The sequence below is a fragment of the Ooceraea biroi genome, chromosome 4 (genome assembly GCF_003672135.1).
Source record: "Ooceraea biroi isolate clonal line C1 chromosome 4, Obir_v5.4, whole genome shotgun sequence".
NCBI classification, from domain to species: domain Eukaryota; kingdom Metazoa; phylum Arthropoda; class Insecta; order Hymenoptera; family Formicidae; genus Ooceraea; species Ooceraea biroi.
The window spans coordinates 6,258,740-6,276,995 of NC_039509.1; the positions used below are offsets into that span (position 1 = coordinate 6,258,740).

General features: G+C 40.6%; 1 protein-coding gene across 10 annotated transcripts in view; it reads right to left on the minus strand.

The window, feature by feature from the left end:
* LOC105282517 overlaps positions 1 to 18,256 on the minus strand; it is a 74,892-nt gene that overhangs the window by 49,847 nt on the left and 6,789 nt on the right. The window contains exons 1-2 of one of the 10 annotated variants that reach the window (XM_026968739.1): positions 18,056 to 18,254; positions 15,747 to 16,189 (exon numbers count right to left, since the gene is read on the minus strand). The exons of 1 other annotated variant lie outside the window; for it this stretch is intronic. The gene's annotated coding sequence lies outside the window, so the exon portion shown is untranslated. Of the gene's footprint in view, positions 1 to 15,746; positions 16,391 to 17,258; positions 18,255 to 18,256 lie in introns of those variants that run through there. 8 more of the 10 variants (XM_026968738.1, XM_026968737.1, XM_026968735.1 and 5 more) reach the window with 8 other exon arrangements.

Below are 18,256 nucleotides of genomic sequence, written 5' to 3' on the forward strand. Positions count from 1 at the left end.
GTCTGTCTCGACACGGTTCGAGGGAAAATAGATGTATACGGTATCTCTTTGTATCGACATCACGATGCGGCCCTGCTCTTCTCATTTCCATGATGCCGGAACGGAATTGATCAGAATATACGTACATCGATAGGTATATACCATTGTGGAACCAACTTCCAAGATAATACATTTATTGTTCGATTTTCGTTACATTACAGCGCGTACCGCGCGATGTACAACGTGTAATCCCATATGTACATGATATATATATACACATACCTACAGTTTGTACTTTTTTTCGAGTATTTGGGATAAAGAGGTAAAAAAGAAAACATGTTATAATTACAAGCGGTCATTGCCTGAAATAAGCAAGATTATAGCAATGCACACTTTGCATTCATAGATGCGGACATTTGAATACAATGGCCACCGTCCGATTACCGTACGTTCATTAACGTAACGAAGAAGGGTATAGGTATGCACGTTGTTCTGCGAGAAACTAACGTAATCGCCAGCGAGTTTCCAAATTCTGGAAAGCCCCGTATCCGGTCCATGATTCTGAGTTTCGACTTAGCCGAGCGTTTCCCGGATGCTAATGCGATTTCGCATTACGTGTGTAATGGAAGAACCCATTAAGTGATGTATGCCGCGCCGCGTTACGCGAGTACACAAGATTTCCTCCAATAGAATGTCTTCAACGCATCGCAGTCGGAGATTCGCGTGCTATCCGCCAATTATTATTTGCGCTTACGTCTCGTAAATCGTGCACACATTCAATTAATCTCGAGCGTACAAATTCGAGAGAGGAAGAGGGAAACGAAAAAACTTGCTCTCAAAAGTATGCAGATCCAGACCCATAAATTCGTCTCTCAGAAATATTGTTTGCTAGCATAGACAGCATGACTAATGCACACACCAGTGGAGAATCAATAATTTCATTATGTATTCAATGTCGATACGTGCCAACAATAAATCGCTTTCCACCAGGCTACCGATGAATCTGTAAATCTTGCTCCCATACTCTCCCTAAGCGTGCAATGCAAAAAGTCACGTCAGCGTTCGAGTGAAATCAGAAGGCATTACATTGCCATATTTTGTTGCCGTATCACGGAATTCGCCGATTAATCATCGCACTGTCCCGCACGGCCAACAATTTGCGATATTCTACACGCGGCGATAACAAACGAATGGGGCTGAGTAATCATTTTTCTTTAGGATGTGCACCTTGGATGCACCTGGGATGCTTAAATGTAATCGGTTATTGACGTTTTTATTGATTGGGTAGCAACAAGTGTCGATAACTTCCAAACTGTCGATACTTTGCCATACTTTGCACGTAACGAAACAAAAGATACCATAATAAAGAACCATAATAAATTAGCGAGAACTGATGGAAACATTCAATAAGTATTATAAAAATGTATAGAATTTATCGTGCATATATAATATCTCCAATACTTTTATTTCACATAACATTTCCCGCTATTTATGACATCGCCTACCTATAAATATCTAGCTAAATATAGGAAAATAAATATGGGAAATAAAATGCGAATGCAAAAATAGCCAAAAAATAGTGTAAAGTATTATCAATGTTTCGATATTATTGGAATATTGTAAGCATTTGTATGCGCTTTATGTCGATACTCACAGGGCTGAGTGCAGTATTCAATAATATTCAATAAAGGCGGAAGAAGCGCAAAATATAATGCTTTTGTATGCGCTACACAAATGCGTCACCTAACGGTTAATATCACCCAATGAGTGGCAAGAAAAGTAAAGGATTCTGTCATATCACATAAGAACCACTCAATACGACAATAAATGGCACATAAATATTTTTTTCCCGACTCTACAAAAGTTTGACATTATACTCGATCTTCATACATTTGCTCACAGTATAAAATGCAGTCGTACAATAAATACGAATAAAATTATATACCAGATGACGTTTTGCCAATATTTGCGATCGTCGAAATCATAACAAAGCAAATACCAACTAAAATATCTTAAGTAATTTTCTGATAAAAATTTATAGCCCAAGATAAATCATATTTCTGCTATGAAGCGATGCAAAGAAGAATGTTCGAAGTATTAACAATTTCGAAAGCATCAAAAATGTAATACATATATATACATTTTCGTTTCACCATTTCTCTTCGTCCAAGTTTGAACATTGCGGTAGGCGGATACGGTAATAGATGACTGCGCATACTGATGTCTCTCAGTAGTAATTATTCCATGAGACGATGAGTTTGTCTCTCAGCGATTTCGTCATCCGCAACGAAACTGCGTGGGAGAGAAGGAGAAAGGCCGACTTAATTAAAGTTCGATACTACGGCAAACAGGAAAGTCAACCACGGCATCCGTGCTTCTCTGCTGTATATCTCACAGAAGGAATACGGTAGAATCCATGCGAGCGACAGCGAATTGGCAAAAGGAAAATTTCATAATACTGATACTTCGATAAAAGTTTGACATACTCCGATATCACGAGGTAATTTATCATGTTTGTCATGCGTAGCATAAAATAATAAGCTCATTATTTGCATCGTACTTACTTACGCATACATGCATACAGAAATAAATAATACAAAAGTAAAATATCACATTCTTGGTGCATCTTAGAATTTAATGATTCGCAGCCTAACGATCCTCGTATTATTCAGCGATAAGACTAAAATTGTCCGCCTAATTTTCTAGCGACGAGCAGTCGCAGGCGAATGGCGAGCAGTAATACTCAAAAGATTACCCAACGAGTAAGAAGAAGCGAACTTCGTTAATGTTAAAGTTAATTAGTAAGATTTCACTTGGATATTTAAGTTTCGTAATTACACGATAATGACGTCGTGTTATCGGGCGCCCATGCGTGCTCATCATTCACGCTCGTCGGTGACCTCGTTTAGTTTATAGAGTAAATTCTGAGGAAACTGACACATCCGGATCTCTGCGGGAACTTGAATTTACGTATATATCGCGCTATTCTGACGACAATGCAAATATCTGGCAATGGTACAGCTCGTAAAGCGCATCGCATCTCGTAACAGTAAATAGCCGCATCCTGTCGTTACGTGGAGCATTGTATTTTACCTACTCGGGCGGGCGTTTGCTCTCTCGAGAAACTGCTGCACGTATCGAGCGTACATGTTTCCGTCTTTGCAAAAATATAATTACATTATTTTACGTGCATAAAAACAGAAACATAACTTTTGGAAATATCTCGCTATGAAACCACGTATTGTCCATTATAACAAGCTCGCTGGCCAAGCAACAATTTTAAGCAATGAGCATTTCTATCGCTCCGTCGAAGCATGCAGAGAGGAAGGAAAACTAGGCTAACAAAAAGAAGAAATGGGAATGACAGATACAGGATGAAGGATGCAGTAACGAACCACGGACGCGAGAGAAAGAGAGAGACATGGGCAAAAAGCATAGGAAGGGGGGATAGGACGAAAGAGTTATGCCTCCGGTATAGATTAGGGATATTTATGAACCAGTATAAATCAGATGTATCGCATCCTCTCTTCCGCGCCTCCTCGTGCAACATGACTTTTTTTAAAAAGTAAGTCCCTGCCTGGGAATATTAATTTATTATGACGGAAGAAAACAATAAAAACGACGACAATTTTAATGAAACAGTTAATTAGAAAGTAAAGTGAAAGAAAGTAGCCGATAAAGTGAATCGCCATTCGACGAGCATTAGTAATGTCGTACTGCACAATGTCTATGCTCTCTCTCTCTCTCTCTCTCTCTTTCGAAGCAAGATTTTAATTACGCCCGTATCGCGCCTTATCTTTTCCTTTTTGTTCGACATTCGGCCCATTTTCCTCGGAGAAGTTCCCTCGTGCTCGCGTCCTTCTCTCGACTGCAAATTCCTATTTCACAGATAACTTCCATAACGTCACGCGCTATCGCACCCTTTCTCTTACTTTACCTTACCAACGAAGAAAGCGAAGGCATAAAGCCGAGATAGGGGAAAAAATAAACGCGAACGAAACGGGAACGAGGGAGGCGACGGCGCGAGAGAAGAGTCGGGAAAGAAAAGAAATTTCCGTGGCAGGCGAACGAGCAGGTTGACGAGGGACGAAGCGACAAAGATACGAACGACGAAGAACGATGAAGGAAAAACAGGCGGGAGGAGCGGACCCGCTTATTATGTAAAGAGGACGTAGCTTTTTTCTCGCGCGCGCATTCTCATTCGCTTCATTCTTCATTCAAAAGCTCTTTGAATTAATATTGCATTATGCGATAATGCACAAGTCGACCGGTAGCATTCGGCTTATTACACTTGGCCGTTTTACCGAAATGTCCGCTAATAAAGGAACGCGCGCTAATTCCTACACGCGTTACGCGTTGAAATTAACACGCGCGTTCTCGCTCCGATAATAACGTCGCTCCTGCAAAGTACGTTAAATTACCCTCTTTCGATCTTCATAAAATGCGAATGCTGCTTATAACGAAATAAAAATAATTTTAACAAGAATTCAATTTGCACACCGCATATTAATCAAACTCGATTCTGCACCTAGCTACATTAAAAAAAAAAAGAAATAGCCTTTGTAAGAGAAAGTAAAAGCTCTGTCAGTTGCCGGAAACGACAAAGTTCGACAGTAGTACAGCGAAACAAACACTCGAAAACTCTTTAAACAATGTCATCCGGTACGCAATATCCACGCCTGCGGCGAAATCGTATTATCTGCATGTGTGCAAGCGGAAAAGCGAAACAATGCGACGACGATGGCAAGCAAATATGGACGATAGCCTCACGTTTTGCTCGAACTTTGCACATGGCGTATGTGTACACGTCCAAATTTAATCTGCACAAGTCCAATACTAATTTCATCTACAGATCTACTATTCTAGGAATGATATCAGTGGATCGATACATGACCCACCAAGAAATTCATCGTTGACAACAAAAAGAGTATCGTAGTCGTAATTGGTAATCGCGAACATAAATAAAAAGACTCTTCTTCAAAATTTTGTTTAAAGTACCAACATCAACGATGATCCGAGAAAAGCAATAGCGAAAGAGACACGAAAGAAATATTTTCATGCCGTTAGATAAGCCAAAAAGAATTATAGACCAGCGTGCGATATTATAGACCAGCGTGCGATATTAATCAAGATTCTCATCGTTCCGAGCGACGGATCTTATAAAGGACCTGATGCGAAACTAACGCGATTGAACCCATAATGTGATATGGGGTCGATGCGCCGATGCCCCGTGATTAAACGGAGCCGTGATGCGGGTTCACGTCGCGAAGAGTGGCGTCCGTTGATCGATTTTCGTCGCACGGAACGCGATCTTTCTAACGAGTGGCTGATCGACGTATTATCTTGCAGTGCACGTGCCCGGCATGTACACCTCGAATTTTTCTTCGATATAATGCGCAATGTTTTAACTGAAGAGAGACATATCGTTGCTTCCTGTATGGTAGAATCCTCGCGGATGCTACGATACGTTCCAGTTTCAGTTCACGTTACGAATAACTGAGCGACTTTCCCTACGCTCTACGATCAGTCTACATTAGGAAATCTCGCGAACGGACATGCGAGAGCGAAGCACGTCGCGCGCCAGCTTGTTGTAAAACGATTTGTCACGTCGTGTCGAGTCATTTCACGTCAGATTCATCGTCCTGTTCGCGAAGGCCAATCTATATGGAAACTAATGACATTTCAGTTTCAGACGTTCAATTATCGCGGAGACGACAAATGAAAGAATCGTTTTTCTCAAGTTATATTTTAAACGATTTGTCTGAAAAATAAGTTATAACGCTCGAATGGTCGGAATCGTAGCGAATTTTTGCTCACAAAACAAATAACAATGATTGACCATCCATCCTATTGGACTTCGTATGACGTTACATTTCCGAAACTCAATATTTTGATGGAAAATTCACTACGACTTCTAAAGGCGATAAAAATGTGCTATCTATATCGCACAACATGAAAAGGATACGTTTCCCCTAAGAGTTTCTTTCTTGGCTGTATCCTCGCTGAAATTCCCCGAAAAATTATTAGCTGCTGGACTCCCAAAGAGTCATTATCCGACCATGGTCTCGCGGCAAAGCCCCGGGTAGACATTAATCCCAGCATTTTCACATGTTCGCCACCATTGTCGTTGTTGGCACCGGCCACCGGCAGCATCGTTCGGGCAACGTCAAAGAGAACCCTTCTAACGGCCAGCGTTCATCGATCTGTTCATTAACGACCTAATTAGCCACACGGCCTGATTACTCAACCTCGAGACCATCAGACGAAGTTTGCCGACTAAGCAGCCGCGTAACACGTTGGCGTCGTTAAGGAACGCGGATGATTAACCCTCGTGAAAAGAACCGGTCGATTTGGATCGTCGTACAATGATGTATCAAAAATGCAGATCACCAAATATTCTCCCTTTCTCTCTCCACCCATCGTTTTCTCTTCTTTAATGCTGCAGGATATTTTATTATTAAAAAATCTGTCTAGCACCCGCAAGGAGGAAAAGACTCTCGTCTCACGGAAACATTTCGTTATTAGAGAAACTTTCCTTCTCGGATGCTCAAATAACTCAAAAGCAATTCGATCCTTCATCTATCCGGGTTAATGCAAATTGTCCCCGGCTACTTATCGATAACGAGGAAAAAAAGAGCGTTGAACCAAGGATAACGTTACGCGGTTTTATATCCGAGTAGAGAGATTTTATTCGGATCATACTACATGAAAAAACCGAGTAAACGATATATATTATATCATCAATATCATAGTCACTTTATTTTCTAACTAAACGTATTGGATTTATCATATTTATTTTATATTCTTTATATTATGGTGCAGTATAAAAAGACTCGCATATAAAATATAATTTTATATCCGCTGAAAAAATATATGTATAGAAAATGAACTGTATACATCCTCTCAAAAACTAAATCAATAAAAATATCGTTAAATTGTTGCGTCGATAATGTCGTGCATTGCTTACGAACGCTGCTCGTTTTCCTCTGTTCTCATATTATTCAGTGGTTTTACTCGCCAACTGAAAGAGCAAGTATAAATATGTACGTATATTTCTCTTGGGTATATAAGTCTCGCGAGACTATTAATACCACTTGCGACCACCTCTCGACAACTTTAAATTTTAATATTGATAACGTTTCCATAAAAATTTCATAGGTATTTATGAGTATGCTCCATCATTCCCTTTTCAAGCCATCAAGCACTCCACGATTACACTTTCAAATAGAACGGTCTGTAATTTCATGGTAAAACGCTTACGTCATAATTTATCGCGCGCGCCGTGTATACAAACTCCATTTTGTACGTGAACTAAATCCATTAACCGCGTCTTGGGAATGTGGAATATGAGCTGACCAGAATGAGATCTACGTTGGACATTTAACATACCAACCTTGATATGGTAATTCAGTAAATCCAAATTTTTGAGTCGCAATATTCACGGTCCATGCTTTCATGCGCGTCAAAAATCTAAAAATTCGCTAATTGAAAGTAACATGATTGCGCGCGCGACAATGTTAATTTATAGTGACGCAGTCGCTATCAGATGTGCATAGTGCATTGGTAAAGATACGACACGAAGCTTTTACCAGAAAACATTTCGCTCGTGGTGTTGGTTTCTAGCGGGTTCATTGTCGCGGACCGGCAAGAATATCTTGTCGGATCGATAATATCGCAAAATTATAAAAATTGTTTTCTCCGGATGAAAAAATTTAATTTAATTTTCTTGTGTGCACGTATGCAAATTAGCCTCCCGTGTGCTAACAATTTACGCTATGGCTAAAGACAAGCATCTTGCATATTGCCTTCGAGCAAGCTAAATTATTTTTTTAATCAGCCATTTCCGTGGAAAAGAAAATCCGGTTGTGCGCTACACGTTAACCGATGTGAATATGGTAACGTAAAAAGTTTAATCACTGTGCAGGGAAAAAAGTTAAAAGGCAAAATAGTTCTAATCGAGCAAAAAACAAACATTAATCTTGAATCTTTTATTTTTATCTTTAGGCATATCTATAGGTCAATGATGAAGCAATATTTACAACATTTTTCCCTCGTGTCCCAGTGCCAACCTCGCAATTTTCAGAGACAAAATATTACTGCCGCGAAAGCAGCGCGCTCGTAAATATTAGTTTTATATATCGAACTGTTCGTCGAAGCGCAGGAAAACCAGAAATTTCCTGGTACCAATACCGCAATTTTCGAAGGCTATCAAATAATCGGTACATTTTTGTCCATCGTAAGTTACGGTAATAAACTTTGATGTTTAATCGATTTATTGTGTAAATTTTTTAGCTGAATTTTTTCCGTATGGTTAATTGTAATATTTTATTCGTACGAATGCTACCCTTGGAATCGCTCTTGCTACGAAAGTGCTGATTCAATTACACTGAATCATGACGCAAATGACGTGTTTTCCTAGAGACCGAGGAATAGTTTATGGACCGACGTTGGATAAAAAATGGAGGGAGAATCAAACTATCGCCCTGCAACGCGGACGGACACGTTCCGATAAGATCTCAAATGGCCTCCATTTCGCATAGAGGCTTTCTTCTCGTCCGGGCACTTCTCGCTGATGCGGCTCGCAAATTGAATTAACGATGGCAATTCGCCACGTATCACATCTCACACCCGTTTACGTCGCGATAATAATCATAATGCGCCTGCATTACCAAAATAATCCCGTCTATCAAGCCTCGTCTATCAGCAGCCGTCATTGTTAAAACCATTCCGCTTGCTTATCAGCTTAGCTTAGCAAATGTACAATTTTATACACATAAAATATGTATTGTGTGCTCCGCAATCGTGCGGCGAAGAAAATTCAATGTATCGTGTAAAACATTGTACATTACCTACATTAGAATATTCTGAACAAGATACGTGTATCGAAAAGAATAAAGAAAATGAATAATGCACCGTGCATAAAGAACTAACTGCACGATTGTGCTGTACATTCAAAATGAACGCTGCATAATGCGCTAGCCAACTCTATAGAATGTAACGCAACGTTAGTTCACATAAAAAGTTCCATCATGATAGAACGTGTACCGCGCGTACCTAAAGAGAGAAAGAAACACAAGAAACAGTACACGTTGGAAAAATATTAAAAGCGCAAAAATCCGTCAGAGTTGCAAACATTCTAATTAGTTGGATATGACACTCCACGTTGTAACTGAAAACAACTGGAACAAAAAGATTCGTGATATTTGATACATGACGGAAGAACGTTTGCAACTCCATTTTGCAAACAAAATATCATGAAGTATTACGACGGCTGTTTCAAATCCAATGTGATTTCGCATCGCGCCAATTTTTTTAGAATTAAGTAAGCAGCGCAGCAACCGCATGGAAATAAGTCCATGTTATCTGCGCGAAATAGCGATTTTTTAATCAAGTCGCTTTGTACTGAGTAATATTTTATTTCGAGTATTATATTATAACAAAGAATTGCAGATATATTGGCTTGCATTCACCTGTACAATACATGTATCGACCAATTTTCTTATCCACCCGAAATAGAAGAAAAAAATCAAGATTCTCTCTCCCTCAACATCAAGTTATAACTGTCTCGCGATAGTTGATACGCCTGAAAAAGGGGCGCCAGTTCTGCTTTCAGAGCGGATTTTTCACGCGTTCCTACTCGCATTAACGTAAACGGATTAACTCGTTTCGGTCGCGAGGTCGGACTTTCGTGCAAACGATTAAATCTCGCGCGAAGGGAGTAGGAAATGAGGAGAAAGGCAATTGCAAGCGGGCAGGCAGGTAAGGGAACGAAGAACGGAGTGTTGCGAGATAGAGGCTGCTGGTTACAAGGCTAGAACCAGGAGGAAGAAAGGCTCGAGCGGAAGGAGAGACAAAGTGCGACGCGCGACTACCTTCGGGCGTTTCGAGGATAATTTGCATTATTCGCGTGGAAAGTTTCTCCCTTGGCGCGTTAATGGGTCTCTGGGACCTGAGATTCGGGTACGCAGTTCCTTTTTCTTTTCTTTCATCTCTGCCACCAGAACGGACCAGAAAAGAAGTGAAAATACGAATCGCCGCGAGTATCCTCTATTTTGTCATTAGCGACTCTATAGAATAATGGATAATGGCTCCTTGCGCCAAAAGATAGTATCGAGGGAGTAAACTCGGCGAATTCATGACTCTACGGTACATTAATTTTCACTTAATCGAGCAAAATTAAGTATACACGCGTGACAAGCTGCATAAGGATATTAATTTAAAATGAAATTTAATTTAAACTAAATGTTATGTTCAACTATAAAGTATATTTCAAGAGAATTAACTGATTAAATTTGTACATTGCCATAATATCTGAAATTACTGCAGTTATCTAATAATTCTGTATGGTTTAACTTTATGGGCCGCAAAAGAGACTGTTATAGGATTACTTTCGCATTATATCATCAGGACAGAATACGAGGAATCTACTATTATAATGACTTTTCATATAGTCATTCGAGAAATGTAATACACATACCAACACATCGGTTAGCAGTTAATCTCGGACGAAAAGTTAAACTTCAACTCCTTAATCTGACAGTATAAAGCCGTACTCTGAGATAAACTTCGCCTCTTCGACCTCGCACCCGCGCCGAATGGCCTGATCTCGCGAGGGAACATTTTTATGTAAATTTAATGGCTTTACCAGTGTAACGAGGGAGTCAACTCGCGCTTTTGTACGAGCAAGAATATAATACGACCAAGGACATTGCTAATATATGCTCCCTTCTTTCGTTTCTCGTATAAAGTTTACTCTGTATAAGGAATCGTAACGAGTGTACAATTTATTCAGTGATAAGCTTCTTGATCAAACATGATTTTACTACAGATTGTTCCCTCGCTTTCACGCGCACCGTTTCTTCCACCTTTGAATTTATTTCTCTTCTCTGTTTCTTTCTAATAGAAATTTAATAGAAATTTTTCAGTAAATCAATTTTTAATATTAAATATTTTTGTCACAGTAATTATAATAAATGAATAATGCAAGAGTTGGCAAAGAATGTAACACTTTCCATCTTGTCTGCAGGATTAGATTTCATGTTACATGATTCTTATGTGACAGTACTATCATAAAATAGTGCAATCGCGAAATGTTACGTAAAACATGTCATCTATGAAGAAGGAAGTATTTTTCCATTGGCTGCTTTCCTTCAAACTAGGTTGTCACTCCGACAACGTCACTCCTAGACTTAACAATATTAAACTACAAGAAATCAGAAGTAGATTGCGACGCATCCCAAGACCTTTCCTGATCCTCTCGGAAGGAGTTCTCGGGAAAATGTCGAAGAAGTCATGAGACGAACCCTTCGGGAACGAACATAATCGAGACGGCACGAGAACAAGCATTCGAAGTGGTTCCTACATCCAATATATCGATCGACACAGCTGATTGCTAGAGAAACGTAGAAGGAACGAAAAGTCAGAATGCCGCTTGAAAAAGCAGGCACGAAACGAGGATTATCGGAAAGACGCGTGAGAACAGCTAATTAACTGCATGGGTAGTTACCTCAAATTAAAGCGAAATTTCGTGCATCCTGACCTATTGTAAACCAAACAAACAAGTATGTTTTTTCAGAATTATTACGTTTTGTAGAATGTTAAAATGTGAAATACCGCAATCACTACTATCTGAACGCAACCGCGCACAAAATTCACATAAAAGTAACGCCGAACTTTGATATTAATGCATCAAATTCGCTTTTTCGCGTAAAAAAAAGTAGAGCTAAAATCAAATTTTTTAATAATTATGTTACAAGGGCTGACACGTATCATCTCTCATCTCACCTCATGGATGCTTTTATATTAGTTGCGCGTCGCTCGTTACTCTATATTGTCACAGTATCTCATCCTCGCCAGCTCGATTCAAGATTCTCTGAAACATAAGTAGGCTAACAGCGAGTACCCGCGAGTACAACTGTGCCCGACATTCACGGAAATCACTCTCAAAGGTATAACGTAGCAATCCTAGATTCGTGGTCGATAACTGCACGCGATATGGCGGCTCAATTACGGCGACTGCGAACTTTCGCCCCAAGACGACATTTCGTAGCGACTTACGAGCGTATCGAGGATAGGAGCTGGGCACGCTGTGCAGTAAGAGAGAATTCGCAGCGCTCGCAAGCGCAGCGCGATGCGGAACGTAGAATAGAATAGGCAACGACCACGGGGGCGGAGAACCGGGTAGATGGAAGAAAGATCTCTTCCCCTAGGAAGACCTCTTCCGTAAGACGAAGTTGTAAGTCGGATGCATAGGCACGTGCACATCTACCCTATTGTACCGGTCCATTAAACATTCGTTGCGCACTGTTATAAGACAGGATACGATCTCGCGATGCGGTAAACAGCAAGCGAGTTAAACGAGTGCGCGGATTGCATCCCATGCCTTCGAGGATGACGCGCGGGGGTGGCGACGGAGACAAGTATAAACGTTTCGCCGCCATGAGCAATGCTCGCGGGCGTGGAAAGTAATTTAAGGAACGATCAAGCTGTCGCCGGCAATGCGACTTACATCCGACGTGGCCCGCGTTACAGTCGCGCGTTACGTGGCGGCGAGGAGATAACCAGAGAGGATCATGTACATATTTCCCTCTGAATAAATCGACGCTGCTGAAGTAATAAGTCTCTCCTCCTCTCTCTTGCGCGAAGTGGCACTTTCGCGGAATATCTCTATCGCGATCATCAAACATCAAGCTTAGATCTATAGGCACCCGAGAGATCGTATCGTTCCAAGAAACTCATATGTTTCTAACAAATTTGAGTATTAAATTGTCGGATTTAGGATGTAATAACGACGGATGATGTATATTATAGAAATCGAGAAATATTGAAGCTGATCGTTCTTGTGAATTGATTTATTTGCAGTGCGGAACTATTATTAACTCAGTGACGGTTCAATGAATCTGTTGTCCGATAATCGCTTCTTAAAGAATAACATACATATACTGATAGACATATACAGATCACAGATGGCACACATAGAGAGATGTATTTGTTCCAATCTCGAGAGGATTTGCAACAGTTACGTTACCACAAAATTGCTAAGTACAAGTATTCGTGCACTTTCCAGGTTTTCGAGGAACAGCGAGAAGAAGCGAACGATGAAGGCGTATTACGGGAAGAGAAGTTGCATTAAATCGACGATGATAACAGAAACAATGACGAAAATCCATCCCAAGTATGCCCCTGATGGTGCCAAGTACTGCTCGAGATAGCTCTACGAAGACTTTACAATTCATATTACGGCCTTGTAAAGCGAGCCCTTCCTCACAAGCCATGAGATTTCTCTCTCCGCAAGATTTACAGGTAAAGTTGTAACTGCTCTACTATAAAATATTTAATTAGTTGTCTTAATGCCGTTTATTTCGCGCGCACTACTTGCCACTTATTTCCTCCTGGCTCACCGAACTTTCATGAGATATACAACGCGGTTCTACGGCGAAATATATGACACGTTAAAAAGAGGTAATTAATATGCCTTCAGTTACGTTAATATGGCGGCAACTTCTTCGTCTTTTAGCATTTTATGCTCATAAAGCTTTCGTGCCACTTTAGTGGAATAGCGCCAATGATTCAGACAGTTAATTACATAGTTAATTAATTTCTTTCATGTTTATTTAACTTTAAGGTTTGTAATTTCCTTCGGCACACGTTGGGAATATCATATCGATAACATCGCGACACAATTACTATAATCGTCTCGGAAACGCCAAGATGCAAGTACTGCCGCGAGCCATGTCGTATGGCATGTATCGTGCCTGGCGAAATATCAACGATACATGTCAACGTGTCAGCGTGTGTGCGCCTTGGAGTTGCAGAATGCAGACCAAAGTAACCATCCAGAATAACACTCCGCGTTATCAAAGATAAGACGATGATTAGAATCAAATCGCCGCAGCGAGCAATCGCGGAGAATGCCATCGCAGCACGCTGATTGGAATTTAGTATAGAGTAATAGAGACTAGTAACGGCTCCCGTTTCTCCAATTAAGCCACCCGGATGTAAATCGAGTTAAGGAAATCCTGCGCGCATCGTCGGCGGGGTTCATTCGCAGAGGGAACGGGAACGGCAATTCATTGTTGAGAAAACCATTAATATTAGCTGAGACCCTTTAGATTAAAGTCGCGCCTGAGACGTTCGCGAAACACGACGTCTGCGTGTACGTCGCCTGATAACTTGAAACGGGATTATTAGCCGCGCATATTGGCCGTTAAATGAATTCCTCGTTCGTCTCGAGTCCATATCGATTACCAAGATTAACCGTGACAAAACTCGGGGCGTCACAATGATTAAACTTGTCGGGATTAAGCTCGCATGAGACGCAAGCTCTTCGAGGGGTAGACGTGCCTCGCGGATAAAAACTCATCAAAGTTCACGCCAGCCAGCAAACTGACGCCATTAGAAGTAATTTATCATTTAAAAGTGGCCCGTTCTTGCGCCGCCACGCTCAGCAAGCTGCGACATATGCGGTATTAACTTTCTTATGACGAGATCCTCTTGACCCGTTTTCACCTTACGAGGCGCACACAGCGTGGCATCCTTGCGCATGCAAGCTTGCTTGGCGCGCGTCACGTACGTACGTAACGACCGTATTATAATACAGGCATTTATCTGACACCTCATCCCCGCGCGTGCAAATAAGCCGTACGTAATTCCACCCTAATCATCCGAGGCTGCAGTCGTGATAGCGTTAATGTTTACACCGTGGAACAATTGATTGTTCAAAATTGATAATTAAATTTAACAGTATTCATAAACCGATCGGTGCATTCATCCTATTCAGGCGTACAGAGAAATAATTACGTAATAGTTGCACGCGATAAATAAATTTGAATCCATTCGCGTGATATTATGGTTTATGATATGTACGTCACCAAAATAAATCGTGCTCACAATCTCGTTTTAATTAAAATGCAGATAGAAACATTTCTCCTTTAATAACGTGGAGACAGTTGCGAGAACGAAAATACAAATCGCGGAATATTATATGGTATGTCTGGTTTTAGTTTTCGCAGCAAAATATATTCACGAGCCAAAGAGATATAATGAAAATCGGGATAAACGATAAAACTAAGTGCACTAAAGGACAAATTTGCTTTAGCAAACGTTCTGGAATCATAAGTACACTGCGAATTCTCTGCGTATTTTATATCCCATACCTGCGAAGTGACGAGTATTTCACTGTTATTGTTACTGGTAGTATAAATGGATTAATATCCAGTGGATTTTATATATTAAACGTCGTCATTAGACCGTAATAATCCATGTAACGGAGCAAAATAAGCACTTACGAGTAATATATCGATTTTATGCTGATACCTCTTCGCAGATCAGATAAATATAGCTTATAAATATAGAATTAATATGATTTTTCATTGTAATTATACATGTATCGTGCATCAGTGAAATTGAATGCATAAGCAACATGATGAAATATCACACTCTAAATATCCATCGACCTAATTAATGCCAAATGTGCGCAATTCTTGTCGGATCCATGTACCAATGAATATCGCCGGATAAAATCGTGTCGAAATGCTGCCTTAAATTAGCCGCAAATTAAAAGCATCAGAAAGCGCTCCGAGCCTGTTACGTACACGCAGGATAATTACATGCAATTATGGTCCTGACACGCCAACGTTGAAGTATGCGACGTTATCGGAAAATATATAAATCAGTGTTATCGCGATTCGCGCAGTGAGAATGCAATCGCCCTAATAAACCGTACGCGCATAATGTCAATTATCGATCAAACTTATTGATGCACTTACTTCTTTGTACGGCAGCACCGCGAGCCCCTCTACACTGCTCTCCGAATCTCCACTTTTCTATTCTCTTGCTTTCTCTTCCCTCTGTCGAATTACACCCTCCGTTTTTCTGCATGCAACTTCACTGAAAACTCGGCTCTGTCAAAGGTCACGACTCGCTTCTCTTATTGGCACTTTCGCAGGGAATCTCGCTTAAAAGCTGGCACGTCTGTTCTGCCCACCTCATTCAATAACGTTCAAACGTATGATCGTTTGCTCCCTCCGGTATCATATCGTTGTAAGTGCGAGATACTGCCATCACCACGGGATTCACGATAGCGCCGACATTCCAGAATATCGCTTCAAGGAGTAATAGTCATTCGCGTTCGAACAGGACGCGTATCCTGTCAGATATTACGATGCATCTGCGACCTAGGATGCGTATCCTGTCAGACATCGCGGTGCATCTGCAATCCAGGACGCTGCGGTGTATCGCTCGACCGAGAGTAATCGTGTAGAATCACTTGATGTGTGTCGAAACAATCATCGCGCATCACCGAATTTAGGATTTCGCGAACGCGTCATTCGTCAGCTCGAAATAGCGCAAGACTTTCTTCGGAGAAATGCGTAAATGACTCGTTGACTCTGAAGTGTTTTTACTGTATTATCTAGAAATTTTAGTAAAAAAATTTTATCTACTGTGGCATGCCTTGTACACAAGATCCTTTAGAACCTAGAGAGAAGATTACGTCAATCGTGTGCACGCATCTAAATATTTGCAGAAAATAACAGCTATAATGGAAGTATAAGTAATAAAGCAATTTCTCTCCATCTATCCAATTACGTGAGTGTAAATTCTCAGCCGCGTTCGCGATCGGATTAATGTTAAATACATCAAAAGCTACCGCATTGACGCTTGTTTGTAGCGTTTGCAATTGCAAACAAGTAACAGTTCTAAACTAACCGTTATTGACTACAACTTAATCGGCGTAAACATATTACTTTCGATCAAACATCGCGAAATTATAAGAATGTTTGCGAGTCGTTGGTCAACTTTAATCTCCGATAAATACCCATAACTTTACCAATATTTAATAACTGTAAGAGATTTAAATAACAATCAACAACCGGCTGCTACTCGCTCTTGGCGAAAAAACCACAACCCTCGACTGGAACCACAAAAAATCTATCGCCTGCCTGAAAATTTTTGTATTCGTAATGTCAATCCCATTGCACAATCGATAGCGCAAGTCACGTCATGAGGCTCATATGTCTTCTTTCACGTAATTTCACGCACACTATTCGTCTTTTTTTCGATCTATCTCCTCCCTTTGTCCCTCGCTTGGACCAGATAATTCTGTGAAGGGTGGGACCGGACGCGTCCTACTTTTGTGGTGATCGACATACAGTTTTTAATCCAAGACTAACGACGTGATACGAGTTAACCACTCGGAAAAATTATTTGCGCACATTGCACATTGAAAAGAGGAGTTTCATGCTGGTATAACAGAAACTTCAATCACGATATTTGCTTACTTTCTTACCCATACGTTCTCGCAGATAAACATGCAACGAGATATGCTTTCATTATTTTATTTAATTTTCCGATGTTGTGTTTCGCGTAATGAATATAACGTACCGGTATGTTAAACTTCGAAAATATAAAGTTCATAATATAAAGAAAAATATAAAGTTCATAATCAAGTCTAAACAACGTTATAAACTCTAGTTGAAATTACGTAAACACGATCCAAGATAATATGGTAAACAGAATTCCTGCAAATTTTTCAACTTTTTAATGCTCTTCCCTATAGTTTTTCGTAAAAAGAACGCAACATGTTAACATCACAATTTTTATGTTTACGCATAAAGAAAAGAAAGATAAAAAAACGGCATTCAACCTATTGGGTGTACCAACTTTTCCAATTTCTACGATCACTCTCGAGTTATCTCTGGATCAAGCAAACCGCAATTCGCAAACCGCAACAACCGATACGGAAAGCGGCTAGTTCGAGATCGCGTGCAAGCTCACGCGCAATTTATTTCTCTCTCCCTTTCTCTCTCTCCCTCTTCCCCCGTACACGATCACACGTCGCTGACAGATTTGAGGTCCGAAGCACTAAAATTTCACAATGCTCGTTCATCGAGAATTCGTCCGGGAAAACACCGTTTCTCAAATTTTCCGCCGGATTCCAAATAACGTGAATCACTTCACAGAGTGCTGCTCCAAAAAGTTCGCACCAGAATAATCCCTTAGTTTTTACTTGTTTTATTTGTTTTATTTATTAATATTTATTTACTATCGACGCGACGCAGACTAAGCCAAAACGCACCAGCAAAATCGTCGCTGAACTGGAGCAGCGTGTACAGAAAAGAAATATGATCGATCGACGCGCACGCGGGAGAGTAGCACGTCCAATTTCGCTCGCTCAAGTTCTTATGAATCTTTTCGTGGGAGTGCTCCGCTCTCACCCACTGCTCGTTAGGGCTTCGCCAATGGACTGCCAGTCGCCGCGGCAAAAGCTGCGGCGCAA